The sequence below is a fragment of the Podarcis muralis genome, chromosome 9 (assembly GCF_964188315.1).
Source record: "Podarcis muralis chromosome 9, rPodMur119.hap1.1, whole genome shotgun sequence".
NCBI classification, from domain to species: domain Eukaryota; kingdom Metazoa; phylum Chordata; class Lepidosauria; order Squamata; family Lacertidae; genus Podarcis; species Podarcis muralis.
Window position 1 is genome coordinate 42,359,243 of NC_135663.1, and position 21,842 is coordinate 42,381,084.

At 42.4% G+C, this 21,842-nt stretch overlaps 1 long non-coding RNA gene across 4 annotated transcripts in view; it reads left to right on the forward strand.

Annotated features, from left to right (window-relative positions):
- The window catches only part of LOC114604365 (uncharacterized), a 117,893-nt gene that overhangs the window by 70,370 nt on the left and 25,681 nt on the right, over positions 1-21,842 (forward strand). For 2 of the 4 annotated variants that reach the window (XR_013394203.1, XR_003708290.2), the window contains exons 3-6: positions 1,506-1,632; positions 3,989-4,111; positions 18,163-18,211; positions 18,326-18,581. This is a non-coding gene — a long non-coding RNA (uncharacterized LOC114604365). Of the gene's footprint in view, positions 1-1,505; positions 1,633-3,988; positions 4,112-18,162; positions 18,212-18,325; positions 18,582-21,842 lie in introns of those variants that run through there. The other 2 variants (XR_003708292.2, XR_003708291.2) reach the window with 2 other exon arrangements.

Genomic DNA, 21,842 nt, shown 5'->3' on the forward strand with positions numbered 1-21,842 from the left:
GGAGTTTTTTTTAAATTTCCACAGGAAGGTGCCTTAGTCAAACCCCTAGTTCAGCTAGCCCAGTATTGTCTCTAGTCTGGCATTTTGTTATTCTTTAAGTTGCGACATGCTCCTCTCAGTTGTTCTGACTGGCAGAACAGCTCTTTAAGAATTCAGGTGGGGTGTCTTTTCCCAGTCCTACCAGCATATGTTGTCAGGGAATCAAACCTGACACAGGTGCTCTGCTACTGAGCAGCTACAACTGTGGCCATTCCCCTAAAAAATGAAGCAAGCTTCTGGTCCTCATGGTTCTGGTTGAATGTAAACAGGACCGTAGAAAGCTGCCTTACACTCTGCCTGACCTTTGGCCCATTGTAACTAGTACCATTTGCAGTACTGTCAGCGGGTTACCTGCAGGGGAGCCCGAGAACTTTGTACACCCCTGAGCTTCTTAGAGGATGAGTGGGATACAAAGGTATAAAATATGGGTGGCTAATAAAAAGCAATGCCACTCCCACATCACCCTGTACAACTGGCCAAAGAGGATACCCTGGAGGGATGGGCTTTCTCAGATGGGCTTTCTGGGTGAGTGCTGCTGTGCCACACCTGCCCCAGCACAGCTTTTCCAAGGAGGCCATTCAGCTGCAGGAGAGACCAGGGTGCCTGCAGCCTTCATTGCACCGCAAAGGTATAGAACCCCTTGCCTCGAAGGCCCCCATTTCCCCTTCTCCTCACCGGCAGCCACAGCTGTTCCCAGAAGCAGCTTCAGCACCTCAATCACCTGCCTCAGTACTTGTCTCGCTCCCGGCCATGGCAGCAGCTTTGTGCTATGCTTCAGGCCCTCATCTTAGTAAGGCCAGGTAATGTTGCCTGTTTTAGCTCCTAACAAACATCATGACAAGGGTATGGAATGTCATCAACATCTGCAGTGTGGAACCTGGGAAGAGAGTACTGTGTGACCATGGATGGCAGCCATTTCTAGCCTAGCATGATTGCCTAGGGTTCCATCCTTTGTCATGGTGACTGATTATTCTACTGTATCCCACAACACCCCCCCCCCAAAAAAAAAAACCCAGTAGCAATGTACCACTAAGGAGGCAGGAACACTTAGTATTACTGGCCAGTGAAACAGTAGTTTCAGCAGTGGCATAGCTGAAGACCTAACTCCTGACCACTAAAACTAATCTTCTCAATAGAAAAGGGGGAAATAGGCAAGCTTACCAATCTGTCTCTGCTTACACATGACAAATAGCCGTGTATGTTCACGTATTTCCCATCTCTCAGACGAGGGAGAACACCAGCATGTCTTGATTTATTTCACTAAGCAAGGGAACATAGGAATTGTCATCTCAGGTAATAGATGGGCTTGATACTCTGTTCTTGGCTTTTTTGTTTTGATGTTCCAGGGAGATATATATAATGCTAGGTGGTACAATTATGAAGTAACCTTTACATAACTGCATTGCTTTTCTCTCCTGTCTGCCGCCTATTCTTTTACTATGTTTTTTGCTTTTGCTTTTGGATAGGATAACTAAAAGTGAACGAAAAGAAAGATGATATAGGCATTCTTTTAGATTGTTTCCCAAGAAAAGCATCCATAAGTGCCTCCAAACTGTCAGTATTTTGCGGGAGGGATTCACACCAGAACTTTAGGTATGTGCAGCTAAGGTGCATTAAAGGGTTCTGCCACCCTTGCAAATCAAATCCACTTAAAAGCTTGGACTTTTGCAGTTTGGAAAGTGATGGGGAAATGTATTGAACAGTGTGGGCTGAAAGAATGATGCACAGGAAGATATGGGCTGTGTACACGCGATACAGCACAGTTCCTCCCAAAAGAACTGTTCTGGAAATTGCAGCTTTGTGAAGTGTAAACTACAGTCTCAGGATTCTTTTCAAGATGTATGTGTGCACGAGCTTGCTTTAAATGCATGGTTTGTAGGCAGCTATGGTAAACACCTTGCAAGCAAATCAGAATGAATGTTCAATAAAGACCAAACTCTGGGAATGTTGTGGGTAACAGGAGAGGATATACTAAGTAATATTATCCTTCCTAACTCGCGCTAGCAAGTTTCTTCATACAGCAGAGTGCATTCCCCTATTACACAGCAGGAAGCTGGTTGCAGACTCGTTAGAATCTCTTAAGATAATAAGCAATTCACTTTGGCTTGCCCAGATTGGGATATATTCCTGGTAATATCCATTGAATCCCTCCTAAAAGAATAAAGACACAACAGTCTTATTCATAAGTAACAAAAAGAAGTTTACAGTGGTACCTCGGATTACAGATGCTTCAGGTTACAGACTCTGCTAAACCCAAAATAGTATCTTGGGTTAAGAACTTTGCTTCAGGATGAGAACAGAAATCGTGCGCTGGCAGCATTAGATAAAGTGGTACCTCAGGTTAAGAATGAACCTCCAGAACGAATTAAGTTCTTAATCTGAGGTACCACTGTACTCACGATCAGGCAGAGCACAGTGTGATCCCTGAAGACAGGCTTTAGGATTAAAGTTACAAATAAGTACAAATAGTTTTACCCCATATGGGAGGGTAACCCAGTCTAAGTGAAGCAGGAAGCAGGCAGGATGAAAAAGAAGAGACTTGGCCTTTACCGGGTCTGGAAAGGTCATGCCCACCTACTGGTCACATGCAAAGAATGGATGCTCCAGCCAGGTGTAACAGGAAGTTCGACTGGCTGGACCAACATTCCCTGCATGTCCACTCTAGCAAAACAGGTAATGTTGTACTTGACTGCTCCAGTGGATTACATCCCACACAAACACAGTCTAACCACCATGTACACTTTTGTGCAAGCAAATAAAAATGACCCCCAGGTGGCGCAATGGGTCAGTGTGTCTGGCTGTTAACCAAAAGGCTCAAGCCCACCCAGGGATAGCTGTGGGCATTGCAGGGAGTTGGACTAGATGACCCTTTGGGTCCCTTCTAAATTTCAACTCTGTTTTTCTGAGAGTCTGTGAATGCTGTATAAGCAGGTTGTATTGAGGAGCCCTGTGTGCGAGTGTCAGAGAGAAGGAGGCCTTCTGCAAGTTTAATATAATTTTGGCTGGAGCCTTTTGCCTTACAGAAAGCCTGCATCTGCTGAAATTTCTTCTTCCACCCATCTATTATACATGCCGGAACCCTGATCTCCTTTTCAAGTTTAAGGCCCACTTTTAGTCTGCCACACTCAGTCAAATCCTAATCTCACCACTCTTTTGATAAGGTACTGGGAGGGTGCGGGCTGAACAGGCCATCAGTGAGAGTGGAATACAAGCTTGTTGTGTTTATACAGCCAACATGTGCACCTTTATTCTGAGAGCTGATTCATGCAAGATAGCCATCTGCTGTTTTTACACAGGAAATAAAAGATGGTGCTGTTAGCATTTAGGCAAGTACAAGGCACCTGGCACAGAACTGGGGAGGCATTTCTTCAGTCCAGAAATGTAGTAAGCACCTTTGTTCCTCCTCAGCTGCCTGCAGAGAGAGATACAGCTAAGGAGGTATAAAACAGCCATACCACTCTGGTGAGGTATGCATGAATTAGGCCTTAGTTAAATCAATCGCTGATCAGCTGCATAATGGCTTTTCCTGTGCTCTTATCTCTTTGCCACTTTCCCCCCCTGATAAAATGTCAAGGGGTTTAGCAGAAGCTAATGTGCAAAGTCCTAGATCTGCTTGTGAGATCTGCCGTTTGTGTGTGTGTGTGTGAAATCCTTCCCAAAATACAAGCAATACTTGGTATTAGGAATTTCAGCTCATGGTCTCTGTTTCTGCATAGCGTATAATCAGTTCAAGAGCAGAACATCTTTAGTACATTTTTATCTACAACCCTCAATACTGAGGGGATGGAAAGAGAATCTTCTGGTGAATTCTGACTCAGATGCACATGGGTGCCAAAGACTGTCCTGTGCTTGAATTTCTCAGAAGCCATTTTGGTCTTGGAACAGTTTGTTAGAACAGCGCACATGTCAGTATATTCTGTCTCTGAATTATCACATGCTTGGTTTTCAGGTTCATTCCATGTCCTTATAGAACTTTGGAGTGGCACAGAGGAAGGATTTGCAAAATCTCTGAAGCAGCATTCCCTTAAATCACTATGGGAGCCAGCTGAGGCTCTTGACAGGCTCAAAATAAGTAAGTTGACTTGTAAGTTGCTTTTAAAAAATCTCTCAGGGATACTTTTTCTTTTTCCCCCTTTTTGATTCAGCTGGATCTCCTCCAGTATGTCTGCTCTGACTATGGCAATCGAGAGCCGCAGTTGGAAAGCATTCCTCAAACTGCTGCAAGCTGCAGACTGCCATTTGGTGGCTTTTTCTTCCTGCCAAAAAGAGTCAAGTTCTACTGAAGCTTTGACAGCTGTGCCTTGTCATGAAGAAAATCCTCCTAAGAACAGAACAAATGATTTATCTTGATAGTCCTGTGTAATGACCAGTTTTATTTGCAGAATGCTTTCAGCGAGTTGTGTATCACCCCCCCATATTTCCCCTAGCAACAGACTGAGAGAGAAAGAGAGGGAAATAACTTACATCTTTTTTAAAAAATAAACAAGCAAAAACAACAACAACAAACAAACCCAAAAGCAAACCACCCACAGTTCATCAGGGTTTGGTTTTTCATATCTTGTGAAGCCAAAACGTCTGGCTAAAGATGATTGGCATGGAGGAGGAAACTGGGATTTGTATTGAGTGAACACAGAACTAAGGCAATTAAATCACATAAAAGTGCCAAATTATATTAGCAAGGAAGTGTGCCACTGAAGTTCCTCAGAACCAGACTGCCTAATACCGAGCCAGACGATTGGTCCATCTAGCTTAGTATTGCCTCAACTGATTGGCTATGACTCTCCAGGGTTTCAGGGCATTTTCACCCTACCTGAAGATGCCAGAGATTGAATGTGGGGCCTTTTGTAAGCAAAGCAGATGCTCTGCCACTGAGCTTCGTCCCTTTCTCCTATTAAGGGAAAGAGGAATTTATTATTTCTTAATCTTTGAATCTTCTGAATAACTAAGTTGTTTAAACTTTACAACATTACAATATTTAAAAGAAAAATGTTACAAAAATAGTACTGGGTTTCCTTTTTTATGGTGGCATTTACAGTTGTGGCCCTGTTCTGTTTAGCTCTCCACTCCTCCCCCTGGCAATGCACTAATGATAGATCTGGGCGTCACTGACACAGATAATGAAGAGATTGTTCTGGGTTTATCCCTTTTGACTTGATAGCTTCACACGCATATGGGAAAAATTCATTTGCTGTTTTAATTACGTCTGTAATTAAGTTGATCAAACACAATCCATATAAATTACCTAAATTGAATTTGATTGACTTCTCAGTCCCATGAAGTGAATAGGGTCATGTAAACCATACTGAATAGCTACACTAAACATACTTCATTTTCAAAACTTTGAATTTGCCAGAAAAAACAGAAATGCATTTAATACACTTTCTAGAGGAGCACTCTCTATACTTCTTAAGTCTCAGAAGATTTATTTTTATTTCTGTTTAGAAAACTCTGTTTATGAAACTCTATACTCCTATTTCTGTTTAGAAACCTTTCTGTTTATAGAAACCACAACTTTTACGTATTCCATTTCTCTTTTATGGGAAAAAACAAGAAAGAGCCTAGTAGTATCTTGAAGACTAACCTATTTACTATGGAATAAGATTTCATGGACTGGAGTCCACAAAAGCTTATGCCATAATCAATGGGCTACTCTTTAAGGTGCTGCAAGTCTCCCCATGTTTTTTTTGCAGCAACTAACGTAATGCAGGAATGCAACCAAAATGGGCACACAAATACATATATTATAAAGATACAAGGCTTGCTTACATGTTACAATGAACACAGGCATATTGTACACAGGTAGATTTATACATCTCAAGTATTGTGCATGGAGGTGCACAAACTATATAGTCATTAAATGTTACATGTGAATGTGTGTGGCACTAGTATTTGTCCACACAGATTGTACACGTTGTAGCATGTAGATATCTCTACTGTCATTAGGGATGCAGACCTCACTGCAGCTCTTTGACTACATTTGTACCGTAGTTTATTTCCTTTCCTTCACATTTCCCTAACTATTAATTTCTGCATTATATTTGAGCTTTCACACAATGTAAAAGCCACTTTTAGAAATCCAGTGGAATATAGTAGAAGTTTACCACTTGCTTCTCTACTCATTTGTTCCAGAAAAAAATCCATTTAAAACCCCATTAGCCCAGAAAATTGTGGGGGTGAAGTGATGAAATTTGGGGAAGTATACCAGCATAAAGTTGCTTCCTGCAATTTTTGCGGCTGAAACATGGCTGAACAGAAGCATGCATGTGCAGAAAGGGTCAGGGAAAGCAATATTGTCCAATGGCGTTTGTTGTTATGTCACATCACATCCAATGGTGTGAATGAAATTTAGTATGACATGCTGGTATAGTGATTCAAAAGCCACAGTTCCATAATGCAACAGGTACTGCAATGTGAAATGAACATTAGAAAACAGGGCAGAAGCACTAACGTTATAACCAGGAAAATGAATGCAATATTCCCCATATTTGAATATTGTCAATTATTTGACAGTGTTTGCCGCCATGGAATGCGTGAAACAACATTTAACTCAAGGTTAGGGAAACTGCAACCTTCTAGATAGTATGGCCAATGGCCAGAAAACGTTGGAGTTGTGGTCTGTAGGGCCACAGGTACCCCATCATCACTTAAGTATTTTTTTAGATGTATTTCCGTTCAATATGGCCTGGATCATCAGTAGTCTTGGGATATAATTGGATTTCAATGATATATCTGAAGGTTGGGAGCATCTGCAGAGCTGAGCCACATAAGGGCTCAGCATGGTTCATGACCACAACCAGGTCCTGGCTGCAGTGTCAAATCTTTATTGAAGGGCAGTGCGTCACAATAATAGACTTTGCAGGCCCATTATATCCTTGTTCTCTTTTAAATTCTCGACAGCTTGGCTCTTTTCAAATTTGAAAAGAGGTACCTTTGAAGTGAACCAGTTTTCAGATTCTGAATGTTCAGAATCATTGTATGTCTAACTCCAATGTAAAAGGTTTGGGGAAGTTCTTAGCAAGCACAGTTTCAGTAACCGTAATTAGAACTAAAAGGCGTGCATAGCACTGAATCATCAGATAATGCTTAAGCTGTGGTGTCACATCACTGTATAATTGACAACTTGCTGTGCAGGGAAAAAAAATGTAATAATAGCGCTTAGCTGTTATGCAGTTTTCCTGGAAATAGCAGAAGTCATGATTCATGCGGAGAATAGAGGCAACTTCATGGAGTTTACTAAACGTTTACCTCAACAACCCAGTTCCATTACTTTGAAAGCAAAAGGCAACTGGCAATGAATGTTGCTTCTGTAGGGAACAGATTTCGCAGTTTTACATTTGTGTATCTTTCTAGCGTTGTTTTTGTGACTGGGATCTGTTGGCTTTTTGTGCCATTTGGCAAACAGGAGGAACAAGTCCCAAGAGGAATGATGGTTAAACATCTAGAAGTGAGGCCTGCGACGAAATGTTACAGTATATCCACGTCACCTCCTGATAAGGGAGCTCCTTTCAGAGTTCCAGCCAAGCAGCAGTGCTTTTCTCTAGGATATGTAAGCTGATAGAAGCACAAGCTGGACATTTACAGCTTTTCTTAAACACCCTTGCACTTACGCAGACCATTTGGCATCCTGATACCATGTTCTTGTTTCTTAGAGACTTGTTTTGGCTTCATTTCTGTCAGCATTTGCCATATTGAGTTCTCTGTTAGAAAGAGTGATGTATCAGGTTGAATATGTGCTGAACACTTCACAATGTTTTTGCCAGGCAGTGCCCAAAAAAGAATGTAATAAAAGTGGTCATTCCCGTTTTACAGAGAAGTTACTAAAATGGATTAAGACATCCATTATCTTCTCGTAGACAATATATGGATACTTGGCTGATATGGATGTTGGCCAATATTGTGAAAACCCTTGTTGCCAATGCCATGACTTTGAGCATCTTCAGTAAGGAATAAATTGTATTAGTAACACAATGATTTACTTGAATCAGGCCATATTCAGTAATGTTTATTTTTAAATTGAATTGGTTACTGGTGGCCTTGCAGATGCTAGACTCCAACTTCCGCGATCCCTGACTGACTGGGGCTGACAGGAGTCGTACAGCATCTGGAGCGCCACAGGTTTTATATATATTTAATATATTTAATATATATTTTATATATATTTAATATATTTAATATATATATATTTTTACACGGGAAGATACCCGAGGACACCAAAACCTGCATTCCTGTACCCGTGAAAATCTACGAAAGCAAATATATATATATATATATATATTTGCTTTCGTAGATTTTCACGGGTACAGGAATGCAGGTTTTGGTGTCCTCGGGTGTCTTCCCGTGTAAAAGTTGGGGTGTCTAGGCGACGTTTCGACGAGGTCTCACTCGTCATCTTCAGGCTGGTGCTTTCGGCTTCTTGTTACTGGAACAGAGCAGGATCTCAGTGTTTGAGTTCCTATAAATACTGTTGAGGAGGTGTGGCCTCTAATGTTCTTGGGCAGAGAGGAAGTTCCCAGGCTAGTGTGCCTTTTCTTCTTTTGTTTCTTAATTACTTGAGGGATATCTTGAGTGATTTCTTGAGTTGTATCCTGAGTACCACTTAGGTGGGTCATTAGGTGTGGATTAGTTGCTAAAGCCTTTGTGTCTTGACCTCTTGAACTTTGTGAAGAGTTTTTCTGGGAAGATGGTTGTACTGCATTTTGTTGTGCTCTGGCTTGGCTTCGTGTATAGGGGCGAGCTGTGGTTTTGTGGTCTGTGCCAGCCAGATCTGTGTAGGGATTGCAGGGGGGTGCAGCATCCGGAGGTGCCACCATGGTTTGGCTACTGGATGGTATCTGTAATTCATCTGTGGAGAGGGTCTGGGTTTGGGTCTGGTGTGGTTGATTGGTGATGGCGTTCTGTGTGCCTCTGGCTCTGGTGTCAGTTTTTGTGGGGAGGGCTAATTTCCAGATGTCTGGCAAGCGGGATGTGTCGTCACGCTTGTTCATGTTGTGAGGGTGTTTCTCTATCTCGATGGCTTCCATGATTATTCTCTTGTGGTGATGTTCCATGTTAAAGAGCAATTTGGAATCTGCAAAATTAATTTCGTGTCCTGTTTCTTTCATGTGTTGGAAAAGAGAGGAAGTTTTTTCTTCTTTTTTGACGGCATTCTTGTGTTCTGCGATACGTGCATTTATTCGTCTGTTAGTTTGTCCAATGTACGTGGCTGGGCAGACTTTGCAGGGTATTTCATAGACCCCTTGGTTTTCCAACTGGATTTTATCCTTGGGGTTTCTGAGGATATTGGCTATTTTTTGGTTGGTGCAAAAGGCTGTTTTGATATTGTGTTTATGGAGGATTTTGCTAATTTTATCTGTAGTGCCCTTGATATAAGGAAGGAGGGCCATGCCATTGTTTTCTTCTGTGTCTTGGTTTTTGGGGGGTGTTTCTTTTTGGATTAGCTTCGTAACCCTGTTTTGCTGGTATCCATTGGCAATTAACACATTTGAGAGATTCTGTAACTCAGTTGTCAAGTGGTTTTTGTCAGCCAGGCGTTTGGTTCTGGAGATGAGAGTCTTGGCTACGGAGTTTATTTGTGCAGGGTGGTGGTGTGATTGTGCATGTAAGTAGCGGTTGGTGTGTGTTTTTTTCCGGTAGATAGTGTGTCCTAGGGAGCCATCAGGTTTTTTGTAGATTAGGACGTCAAGGAAGGGAAGTTGGTTGTTGGCTTCTATTTCCATAGTGAATTGTATTTTGGGGTGTAGGCTGTTGAGATGTGTGAGGAAGCTATCCAGTTTTTCCTTCCCGTGTGGCCAAATTACAAAGGTGTCGTCAACATATCTGAGCCAAAGTTTGGGTTTGTGTTCTGACTTGTCTAAGGCATTGGTTTCAAAGTGTTCCATGTACAGGTTTGCGATGACCGGTGAGAGGGGTGATCCCATAGGTGCTCCTTCTATCTGTTTGTATCTTTGTCCATTGTGGATGAAGTACGTGTTGGTTAGGCAGTGCTTGGTCAGGTCCAAGATGTATTCGGGGGGATTGTATTTGTTTTGAATGGCTGTCAAGGCTTCATTAATGGGCACTTGTGTGAAGAGAGATACAACATCGAAGCTCACAAGTAGGTCATTGGGATGTAGGTTTTGCTTCTTTATTGTTTCTATGAACTGGAAGGAGTTTGGAACGTGTGAAGAGATGGATTCTGCATAGGGCTGAAGTTGCTTGGCGAGAAATTTAGCGAGATTTTGTAGAGGTGAGCCTATGGAGCTGACTATTGGTCTGAGTGGTGTTCCTTCTTTGTGTATCTTGGGGAGGCCGTAGAGTTTGGGGCATCTGGATGATTTTTCTCTGGGGATGATTCTTAGCTGGATTTCTTCACTGATAGGAGAGGCTTTTATTTTGGATTTGGTGGTTTTTTCCAGATAGGTGGTGGGATCTGTTTTTATAGGTTGGTAGGTAGGGTCTTGGAGTAGATTTGATAGTTTTGCTTGGTAGTCCGATGTGTTCATCACAACAGTGGCATTACCTTTGTCTGCTGGGAGAATGATTATGTTGTTGTCTTTCCTCAGGTCGGTGAGTGCTTTCTGTTCTTCTTTGTGTAAATTGCTTCTGGGTGGTTTGCTGGAGCAGAGGATGTTGGTGACTTCAAGTCTGATTTTATTGGCTTCATCTGGGTTGATTTTGGTTAGGCTAGCTTCGACTCCGCATATGATGTTTTCCGTGGGGATGCGTCTCGGGGCGACTGCAAAGTTGAAACCTTTGGAGAGTACTTTGGTTTCAGTTGAGGTGAGGATCCTGTCTGATATGTTATGTACTGTTTGCTTCATGGGTTGTTGTGGAGGGTGGCTGGGTTTCTGGCGTTTTTCTAGTTTGTGGAGTTTGTTGGTGTGTGTGTCTGTCTTACGTGAGGTCTCCGTTTCAGCTCTCCAGACGGCTAGTTGTTTGCATTTGTCCCAGAGTGCAGGGTGGATTTTGTTACAGAGTTTGAGGTGAAGAGTGAGCAGATCTTTGTTGGTTTGGTTTACCTACCTACCTACCTACCTACCAACCTATAAAAACAGATCCCACCACCTATCTGGAAAAAACCACCAAATCCAAAATAAAAGCCTCTCCTATCAGTGAAGAAATCCAGCTAAGAATCATCCCCAGAGAAAAATCATCCAGATGCCCCAAACTCTACGGCCTCCCCAAGATACACAAAGAAGGAACACCACTCAGACCAATAGTCAGCTCCATAGGCTCACCTCTACAAAATCTCGCTAAATTTCTCGCCAAGCAACTTCAGCCCTATGCAGAATCCATCTCTTCACACGTTCCAAACTCCTTCCAGTTCATAGAAACAATAAAGAAGCAAAACCTACATCCCAATGACCTACTTGTGAGCTTCGATGTTGTATCTCTCTTCACACAAGTGCCCATTAATGAAGCCTTGACAGCCATTCAAAACAAATACAATCCCCCCGAATACATCTTGGACCTGACCAAGCACTGCCTAACCAACACGTACTTCATCCACAATGGACAAAGATACAAACAGATAGAAGGAGCACCTATGGGATCACCCCTCTCACCGGTCATCGCAAACCTGTACATGGAACACTTTGAAACCAATGCCTTAGACAAGTCAGAACACAAACCCAAACTTTGGCTCAGATATGTTGACGACACCTTTGTAATTTGGCCACACGGGAAGGAAAAACTGGATAGCTTCCTCACACATCTCAACAGCCTACACCCCAAAATACAATTCACTATGGAAATAGAAGCCAACAACCAACTTCCCTTCCTTGACGTCCTAATCTACAAAAAACCTGATGGCTCCCTAGGACACACTATCTACCGGAAAAAAACACACACCAACCGCTACTTACATGCACAATCACACCACCACCCTGCACAAATAAACTCCGTAGCCAAGACTCTCATCTCCAGAACCAAACGCCTGGCTGACAAAAACCACTTGACAACTGAGTTACAGAATCTCTCAAATGTGTTAATTGCCAATGGATACCAGCAAAACAGGGTTACGAAGCTAATCCAAAAAGAAACACCCCCCAAAAACCAAGACACAGAAGAAAACAATGGCATGGCCCTCCTTCCTTATATCAAGGGCACTACAGATAAAATTAGCAAAATCCTCCATAAACACAATATCAAAACAGCCTTTTGCACCAACCAAAAAATAGCCAATATCCTCAGAAACCCCAAGGATAAAATCCAGTTGGAAAACCAAGGGGTCTATGAAATACCCTGCAAAGTCTGCCCAGCCACGTACATTGGACAAACTAACAGACGAATAAATGCACGTATCGCAGAACACAAGAATGCCGTCAAAAAAGAAGAAAAAACTTCCTCTCTTTTCCAACACATGAAAGAAACAGGACACGAAATTAATTTTGCAGATTCCAAATTGCTCTTTAACATGGAACATCACCACAAGAGAATAATCATGGAAGCCATCGAGATAGAGAAACACCCTCACAACATGAACAAGCGTGACGACACATCCCGCTTGCCAGACATCTGGAAATTAGCCCTCCCCACAAAAACTGACACCAGAGCCAGAGGCACACAGAACGCCATCACCAATCAACCACACCAGACCCAAACCCAGACCCTCTCCACAGATGAATTACAGATACCATCCAGTAGCCAAACCATGGTGGCACCTCCGGATGCTGCACCCCCCTGCAATCCCTACACAGATCTGGCTGGCACAGACCACAAAACCACAGCTCGCCCCTATACACGAAGCCAAGCCAGAGCACAACAAAATGCAGTACAACCATCTTCCCAGAAAAACTCTTCACAAAGTTCAAGAGGTCAAGACACAAAGGCTTTAGCAACTAATCCACACCTAATGACCCACCTAAGTGGTACTCAGGATACAACTCAAGAAATCACTCAAGATATCCCTCAAGTAATTAAGAAACAAAAGAAGAAAAGGCACACTAGCCTGGGAACTTCCTCTCTGCCCAAGAACATTAGAGGCCACACCTCCTCAACAGTATTTATAGGAACTCAAACACTGAGATCCTGCTCTGTTCCAGTAACAAGAAGCCGAAAGCACCAGCCTGAAGATGACGAGTGAGACCTCGTCGAAACGTCGCCTAGACACCCCAACTTTTACACGGGAAGACACCCGAGGACACCAAAACCTGCATATATATATATATATATATAACACAAATGTCTGATAATAATATTTCTCATACAAGAGACATTATTGTCTGGAAGACTATGAAACAGGAGGAAAATATCTTTACAACTAAACCACTAGGTGGCAGATAAACCATTGCATAGCGTTTGCATCTTAAAGCAGAGTTTAATCTTGCCTTTATAAATGACACTAGGGAGAAACATGAGTTTAATTTTTGTTCAATTTTCTAAACATCTCTGTGGCTGCTCTTTGAAACTGTTTTTTGGGGAACTTTTTGAGAGACACTCAAACTGTGAAGGAGAGTGTATTGGCAAATAAGCCTGGGGACCTGCCAGTGGCAGAGCTTCATGCTCCGGCACCGGAGGGTGGAGAGCAGGTGGGGGACGGGGCTGACACACGTCCCGGGGGCATGGTGTGCGTCCTGGGGGTGTGGTGCCCAGCAAGGGGGGGGGGGGGGAGCTGCGATAGCACCCACCAGGATCGGTCTGCTGGGGGTGGTGCACTCCCCCCGCATGCCTTTTCCTCCGCCAGTGGGACCTGCATGGCTGAGTATCCCCAAGTAAGAACTGCCAACTTTCCATTATGCCACTGTAGCAACACCTTCAGGACTCATTAGGCTATAATGTTTACCCCCACCCCCAGGGTGTGAAAAAGCTTCTGTATGCTTTCCAGACAGCAAACTTCAGGTTTAGGTGAATCGGTTTCCCATAAGTTGGCAACCCATCATAGATGTCCATGCTTATTGTTTCCATATCTTCCTTAATTACTTGGAGCCGCACGTTGATCAAATGTAGAGTCCTCTGAATTTTAAGGTATAATTTTGGCATGAGCATATTTTCATGACTTTCAATATTTTCTTGACTTAAACAAGATCACATGTGGGAGAATTTCCTAACTTGAATAGTTGGTATTCCTTTCAAGTTTCCCCAAATAATGCAAAATCAAGTAAATGAATATGTTACAGAAGCATAGTTATTTTGAGAAACATTTATTTTCTTTGCCATTTTGTATAATGCATCCCCCCTAGCGATACCAGAATTGCCTTTATGTATCAAATGAGTGGCTTTTAAACACCAGAAGTTTCTCTTGGACGGTATCAGAAACACCAATCTCTAAAATTCCATAAAGCATAATTCAGGTCAGGCATAAAAAGGAAATAGGAGTGTTGCCTAAAAGGTGAATTTTTGAGAAAGCTTCAGATAGGTTAACTTGCTGCTCTCATATGTGGTGGGATATATTGTTTGGCTGCCAGTGTTTAAGATTTAACTGCCACTCCATTTGGCTTCCAAGCATGGAATTGGGAGGGTCTCTTAATGTTGGTATTTTAAATAAATAAAAAATAAATTTGTACATTGAAATCAATAGACTTAGAACAGAAGCTCTGCTAATTTATCTGTCCCATATCAATGAGGCTACGACGTTTCTCTCTGTGATGACAAATTCACCTAAGCCAGGACCACTTTCTCTGCTTCATGTGCCATGATGAGTAACAGCAGGAGAAAAGAAACAGAGTTTATCCTAATAGGAAGCTAGGAGACAAGGATCTGGTTTATAATGACATGTGCATAGCAATTTCTGGACACATCAGTTATGCCTCCATTACTTCCTATCACCCCATCACCATCATTTGTTTCTTTGTACAGTGGTACCTCTGGATACGAACGGGATCCGTTCTGGAGCCCTGTTCACATCCAGAAGCAAACGTAACTAGCGACGGCACATCTGCGCATGCGCACATAGCATTTTGCCGCTACTGCGCATGCGTGTGACATCATTTTGAGCATATGCGCATGTGTGAGTGGTGAAACCCGGAAGTAATGCGCTCTGTTACTTCTGGGTTGCCGCGGAGCACAACTCGAACGCGTTCAACATGAAGCATATTCAACCCGAGGTGTGACTGTGTGCCACTTTTCTGAAATATTGCGCCCAAAGTATGTGTGTGTGTCTGTGTGTTGGAGAACTGGATCCGGCCAGTGGGCAGCTGATAGCAAGGGATACCAGTGCACAGAAGCTTCAGTGATCACAAGCTGACCATTGTGGCTTGTGAGGCTCTGTGCACTGAAGACCCACCAGCTGATCATTGTGGTTTCCATGCTGTGCAAAAAGGTTCAAGTGATCAGTTCCCTGCCACTGATAATAGGAAATAACTGAATCCATGTCAGTTTTCACACCAGCATACTTCTAAGACAATTACCTTACATGACAATGTCAAAAGCAAGTGCAAGAATCCTCCTGCAGGAAGATTCATGGCAGCACCGAAAGCCTACTCTCAAAGTGGGCCCGTTGGGTCTCTGTTACCTTCTTCAGATCACTAGCCTCTTTTCTAGGGATGATATTTTCTTGTAGCACTAATGTCAGCCACAGGAGGTAAGTGGCAAACAGCTCAAGTATCACTTTGAAACTTTATGCATATTGATATTCCCATAGGCAAGATGATATGCGCATTAATAAGAGTGCCATTATTTCTCTGTCTCTCTCCTGCTCTCTCTCTCTGAGCTGAGACATGAACAACAGCTGTCAGGGATTGATCAGATGAATTTCTCAGTTGAAAGTGAATTGAACTGAGAGTGCTTGGCAGTCTGGTGCTTATGAGGATAACATATATATATATTTATGCTAACCTCCTCACCCCCTTTCTCTAATGTGGCAGGAATGTATGCCTATGGAATACATTGTATAGAACAAGGCTCACCAATGTGGTGCCCTCCAGATGTTCTTTGACTCCAACTCCCATCATTCCTGACTATTGGTCATGCTGGTTGGGGTTGATGGAAGCTGGAAGCTGATAACATGTGGACGGCACTATGCTGGCTACCGTTGGTGTAGATACATACATTGTGGTGGTGGTGGTGATAATTTATGCTATGTTGATTCAAAGTGCATTAATTGTGAGTCAATAGATCTCCTTTTTTTCTGCCCAACTGTAGTCAATGTTGGTGGGAATCTGAGAGAAGCCTAATAAAACCGATCCATTTCCCCCGATGATGAAAAGGTTTTGCAGAACAAATTGCCTTGCCAGATTCCTCATCCTGGGATTTCGTTGCAGTTTAAATTAAGTTTAATATGTCACCCTGAAATCTTACTTTCTTCAATACAAATTCCATTTGAAACCAAGCTCTTTCTCTTCTGTTCTCTGCTGACATCATTAACACTCTTCCTTTTGTTGCCAGATAAGGCAATCAATATATTCGGTTAAACAAATATTGCTGTTGTTTATCCGTGCAAGTCTGTGATGCCTGAGCTAATTGGCAGACAAACATTTTCAAACCCATCACAATTAATTGTCACCCATCAGAAGGAAATTTCACTATCCTGTATTTATTAGGCCAAGAGATACAAATGGTCTCATTTATACCCATCTAAGGCTACAAACCATTATGGCTATGCTCTGCCTCCATGGTCAGAGGCAGTAATGCTTCCGAATACTAGTTGCTGGAAATCACGGTTGCAGCATGGCAGGGAAGTGCTCTTGTGCTTTGATCGTCCTTGCCATAGGTATCTGATTGGCCACTCTGAGAACAGGGTGTTGGACTAGATGGGCCATTGGCCTGATCCAACAGGTTCATCTTATGTTCAGAATATTGAATTTATAGGGTTGGATGCAAACTTAAGTATGCTCAACTAGAGGGAGTAACTTAACGCTCTGCTCTAACCATGTCTTCCATCTGGATCCAACCTATGAGATTATTCGCTCTGTCAGTAGTTCTTATCCTTTTATAGCTGCTTTGTACACATGGCTTTATTGTGGTCCATAAACCCAAAATGCAGCGAGGTATAGTAAATCATTACTATAGAAGTTCCAGAAGAGTAATGGGAAAGGAAGTATGAGAAGCATCCTTTCCCTGCACTTTCAAGTCATATCCAAGAAGATGTGTCTATATTTGTGTTCAGTGAATACACCTTCCTCTTTAGATAAGACCTGAAAGTGTGGTGAGAAAAAACTCAGGTTGCTTATGCTCCCACTCTCCCTACTTCTTTAGATTATCTAACCTGCTCTAACATCCAGATGCTCAGTTCCTTGGAAAGAAAAGAATAAGTAGCACTTTGATTCCATAGGCCAGTTTTTCTCAAGCTCTCTGATGAGGTGGACTGGCACCCCCCCCCCCCAGTGTGCCAGGAACCAGTACCATATATGGTCCCAAAAGTCAATGGGCTGTAGTGGAGTCACTGGGGAGTGAAAACCAGTGGCTTGTGGACAGGCACTGACTGGTCTGTGGACCACCACTTTGACTACCTCTCTAGGCTGACTCTGGTTTGGGGGATCAGGAGGTACCAGAGTCTGACTCCTGAATCCAGAGGAGCTGTATGCATCATCCTGATGCTGAATGACCTTCCCAGAAGAAAACAGCAATAATCAGAGTTTAGTGTCAGATGTAGCCTAGCTCCAAAGAACACCATCAGGTGAGAGTTAAAAGCCCTTGAGATTTTAAATACAGAAGCAAACAAGAAATGCATCACAAAACAAGCAGTTGTTTTTCTCAGTAATGCAGAATATTCAAAATGGATCATTACTGAATAATCTTTTTCTGCTGGGTGAAGATAAGATTGATTAGTACAGCCAGTGAATTCATTCACAGGAGCGGCGGGGTGCAGGGTTGGATAGAGCTGATGAGCTTCCTAGGAAGGATACAACAGGTTTAGGTAAATTTCAGCCAGCTTTTCCAGTTTATTGCTGTTAAGTTGATGTTACAGCACAATTGCCTTTATAGCTGTTTTTCATCTGTTTTATTAGATGAGTGCAATTGTTATTGTGCAGTTGTATTTTGTGTTGTTTCTTTTATATGTTTATATACTTATTTAAAACGTTCAAATATTGTCCACAAAAAATGGATTCTAGGGCAGTTCACAATTAAAGTTAATGTACACCATCTTGAATATTCTGTAGAAAGGTGGGATATGCAGTGAAAAGTCAGGGTTTTTTTTTTTACCAAATATAATCCTCATGATGAATTAAAAATTAAGTCTGTTTTCCTTCATTTATGTGACTGTAGCTGGAGCTGACCATGGTACTAGAAGCTGAAGATACTACTGTTCAAGCAGGTATTTCAGTCTTTTTCACAGCAAGGATCACAAGAAGTTATAAATTGTGGACAGTTGAAGTAACCCATTAAACAATTCATCTCCATTCATTTCTCCCTCTTTTTTTCATCTCAGAAACTTCAGTGGGTGCAGTGACATTTATGAAATGAATATGCAGCAGAAAAGAGTGTGGAATCCACTTAACCATTCAGTGCTAAGAAACTGGTGTGCTGGGATTTTTCAACTGAATGATGATAAGGAATGTTAAGGAGACAGGGCTGACAACGTCCTAGTAAACAGACATGTATCATATTGTGATTCATTATCTCAAGAACGCCTAATAGCTGTTTGCTACAAGCTATACAGAGTACAAAATTAAATTGTTTTGAGAGAGTGAATGTGTTAATTTTTTCCTTTCCCAAATCATATTAAGGAAACAAGAAGTTATGTTTCAGGAGCCCCATGCTGACAGTTAATGGAAATGAACATGAAGATGGATGTTGTTTAATCAATAATTTCATTTTAAAAGTTGCCTGCGATATTTATGGTTGGACATCTCCTGCTCATTATTTGTGAGTGTCTTTTTAAAATGGAAAGATCATATAGCAGTGCCAGCTTTATCTGATGGTATATCAGCATGCAGAGTACTGACATTTCTGAAGACTGACAGGTCAGTAAGTGGATTCTGCTTCTGCATCTATGGAAGTAGAATTTCGCTTTGCCTCCTTGGCCCGGAGTCCCACAAACCAATTACCCGGAATCATCTCATTAAAATCAGTCTGTGATCCAGAGAACTGTGTGTACGGCTGGGTCACATTGTTGACTATGGAAAGCAAAGATTCGTGAGGACAAGCCACTTTCTTGCTGACAGATGGAAAGCCTTCTTGCACTTGCCGGATCATCCCACCTTCCAAAAATGCAATTACACAACTTTGAACTAGGGTGAAGGCCACAGCAAACAGGACAACCACTGCTCTTCATTCCATAAAATCTCTTCATGTGTAAGATTCCAACTCTCTTTCTGAAGAACATTTTCATGGAAACTTTTGCGCAAGTAGACTCTCTTCTCCTCTGCCCAGGTACACAGCAACTGTAATTTTTGCTGATAGTTCAGCAGTTCAAAGGTGCTAGGGCAAGGAACTGTCTGAAACCCTGGAAAGCCACTGTATTAAAAATACTGGGATAAATGGCCCAATGGTCTGATTTAGAGTAAGGCAGCTTACAGTGGTGCCTCGCAAGACGAAATTAATTCGTTCCGCGAGTTTTGTCGTCTTGCGATTTTTTTCGTATTGCGAAGCACGGTGTCGGGAAAGTTTTGGAAAAGCTTCAAAAATCACCAAAGTCTTTAAAAACCTCAAAAAAAGGCTACCACACCGCGTTCTATGAGTTGCTCCTCGAAGTCAAGTCGCAACTGTATTAACGGTGTTAAGAAAAAGGAAACAAACTTGCAAGACGTTTCCGTCTTGCGAAGCAAGCCCATAGGGAAAATCGTCTTGCGAAGCAGCTCAAAAAACAAAAAACCCTTTCGTCTAGCGAGTTTTTTGTCTTGCGAGGCATTCGTCTTGCGAGGTACCACTGTACTTGCATTCCTAATGAAAAGGCTGCCCAACTTTACAGTAATTGCAAAATCTTACATTACATGGATCATAATCTGATCTGCCATGCCTATAGTTTCTTTACAGCCCCACTTTTTTCTGCTCCATCTTTCCAGTCTTTAGTGCGATTGACAAATGTGCTGGGGCACCTTTCCACTCAAAGTTGCTGTCAGAATATGACCAATCTCAAGCTTTTCTTCTGCATAAGCTTATTCTGCTAAATCGTAGTTTGCTCCTGTGAAGGAGACCCATACACAGAACAAGGCTGCAGGGCCATGTGCCTACTCCCAAAGTACAGGTGTTATGCATGGGCATCTTCAAGGGAACTCCTTGACATGTAGACTTTCCATGGGTATCGAATGTTGTAATATGGAGAGTGAATTAGTAGTCTTTCCCTTGCAGGTGTGCATAAAAGGTAAAGGACCCCTGACAGTTAAGTCCAGTCGCGAACGACTCTGGGGCTGTGGCGCTCATCTCACTTTACTGGCTGAGGGAGACGACATTTGTCCGCAGACAGCTTTTCCAGGTTATGTGGCCAGCATGACTAAGCCGCTTCTGGCGAAACCAGAGCAGTGCACGGAAACGCCGTTTATCTTCCTGCCAGAGCGATACCTATTTATGTAATTGCACTCTGACGTGCTTTCGAACTGCTTGGTTGGGAGGAGCTGGGACTGAGCAACGGGAGCTCACCCCGTCGCGGGGATTTGAACCACTGACCTTCTGATCGGCAAGCCCTAGGTTCAATGGTGTGCATACCTAACACTAATATAGGAGGTAGGGCCCCAGGTGGCCCCATGTGGGAGGTGTGGGTTCCACAGGTGGCCCACAGTTCTATTCCAAACATGATTCTTCTATATACTAAAAGGTGGCACATTGGGGAGTGAATTTCTAGATGAGCTCTTTGCCTGCTGTGCTCGTTTTCTTATTTGCAGACAATTTTTGACATAGGTGGGGACATTCAAAAATATGATTGCCCATCCATAGTCTGAAGTGACACTGTCAGACTTTTGCACTGTCTCAGGACTGTTTCACCTCATTCTGGTGTATGTATAGTGCAGGCCTCGTGAGGAGCCAACAGACACTTTGAATACTTAGTATTCTAAGGACCAAACTTGATGTGACATTAATCTCAGGAAGTTCCTGTTGATGCCAATGAAGGCTTTTCTTGCAGTTAATTGGCAGCTCCTTATAGGAGATTTTTGCTGGGATCATCAGGAGCTATGTATAGTCATTATTCTTGGTGGTGCTACCAAGCAACAGATCTGTGGTTTGTTTCTGTTTTCTGTTTTTACTTTTACTGTTTAATCCCAAGGCTATAAACTTTAATTCCTTAGTGGTTTTGTGGGAGCCGCATGTAATATCATGCAATTTCCAGAGAATCCCATATTCCTGTTATCTAAATGCTTCCTTATTGTGGCATTATGTAGTTTGATAATGCAATGTAATTGAAGGAAGCTGGTCTAAAGAGAGTCCTGGCTTGCTACTGGCTGACAATGGTGTAGCGGTGTTTTTTTTTTGGGGTCCTTTTCAAAAACCAGCGTTTTTATAGGCTTCTGCTTTAAATCCATTCCTCTCCTCTGTGCCTCCTGCCCCCTTGTTTACTTTGGCCTAGTCACAGCAAATTTAGTTTTATTACCAATTGATTTCCCCCCACCTTTCATACCGTCCAGCGGAGAAAAGGTAGGGAAATGTGATTTACCATATAATACTAGCCAAATCAGCATGGAAAGGCATAGACCTTGAAAATGCTTATAAACTAATCTTATTTCAAGTTTGCAATGCCCCTTTACAAGAGTGTCTGTATTCAACGTGAGAGCTTGCTGGCTGATGAATGCGTGCCTTGCAGTGTGTTACCATGCATATAAAATAGTTTATGGGAGAATATAGTAATAAAATCTCCACTGCTACTTGAGGTGGGTCTGCACTCTATGCTGCAGCAATCTCCTTGCTGACAGATAGGACCACATCCTTTTCAAACTGAGTGGTGTACCTTTTGCTGTAGCTTCCTTTGCATTTCCTATAATTTAACTCCCATATTCTTAGAACATTAAGCATCC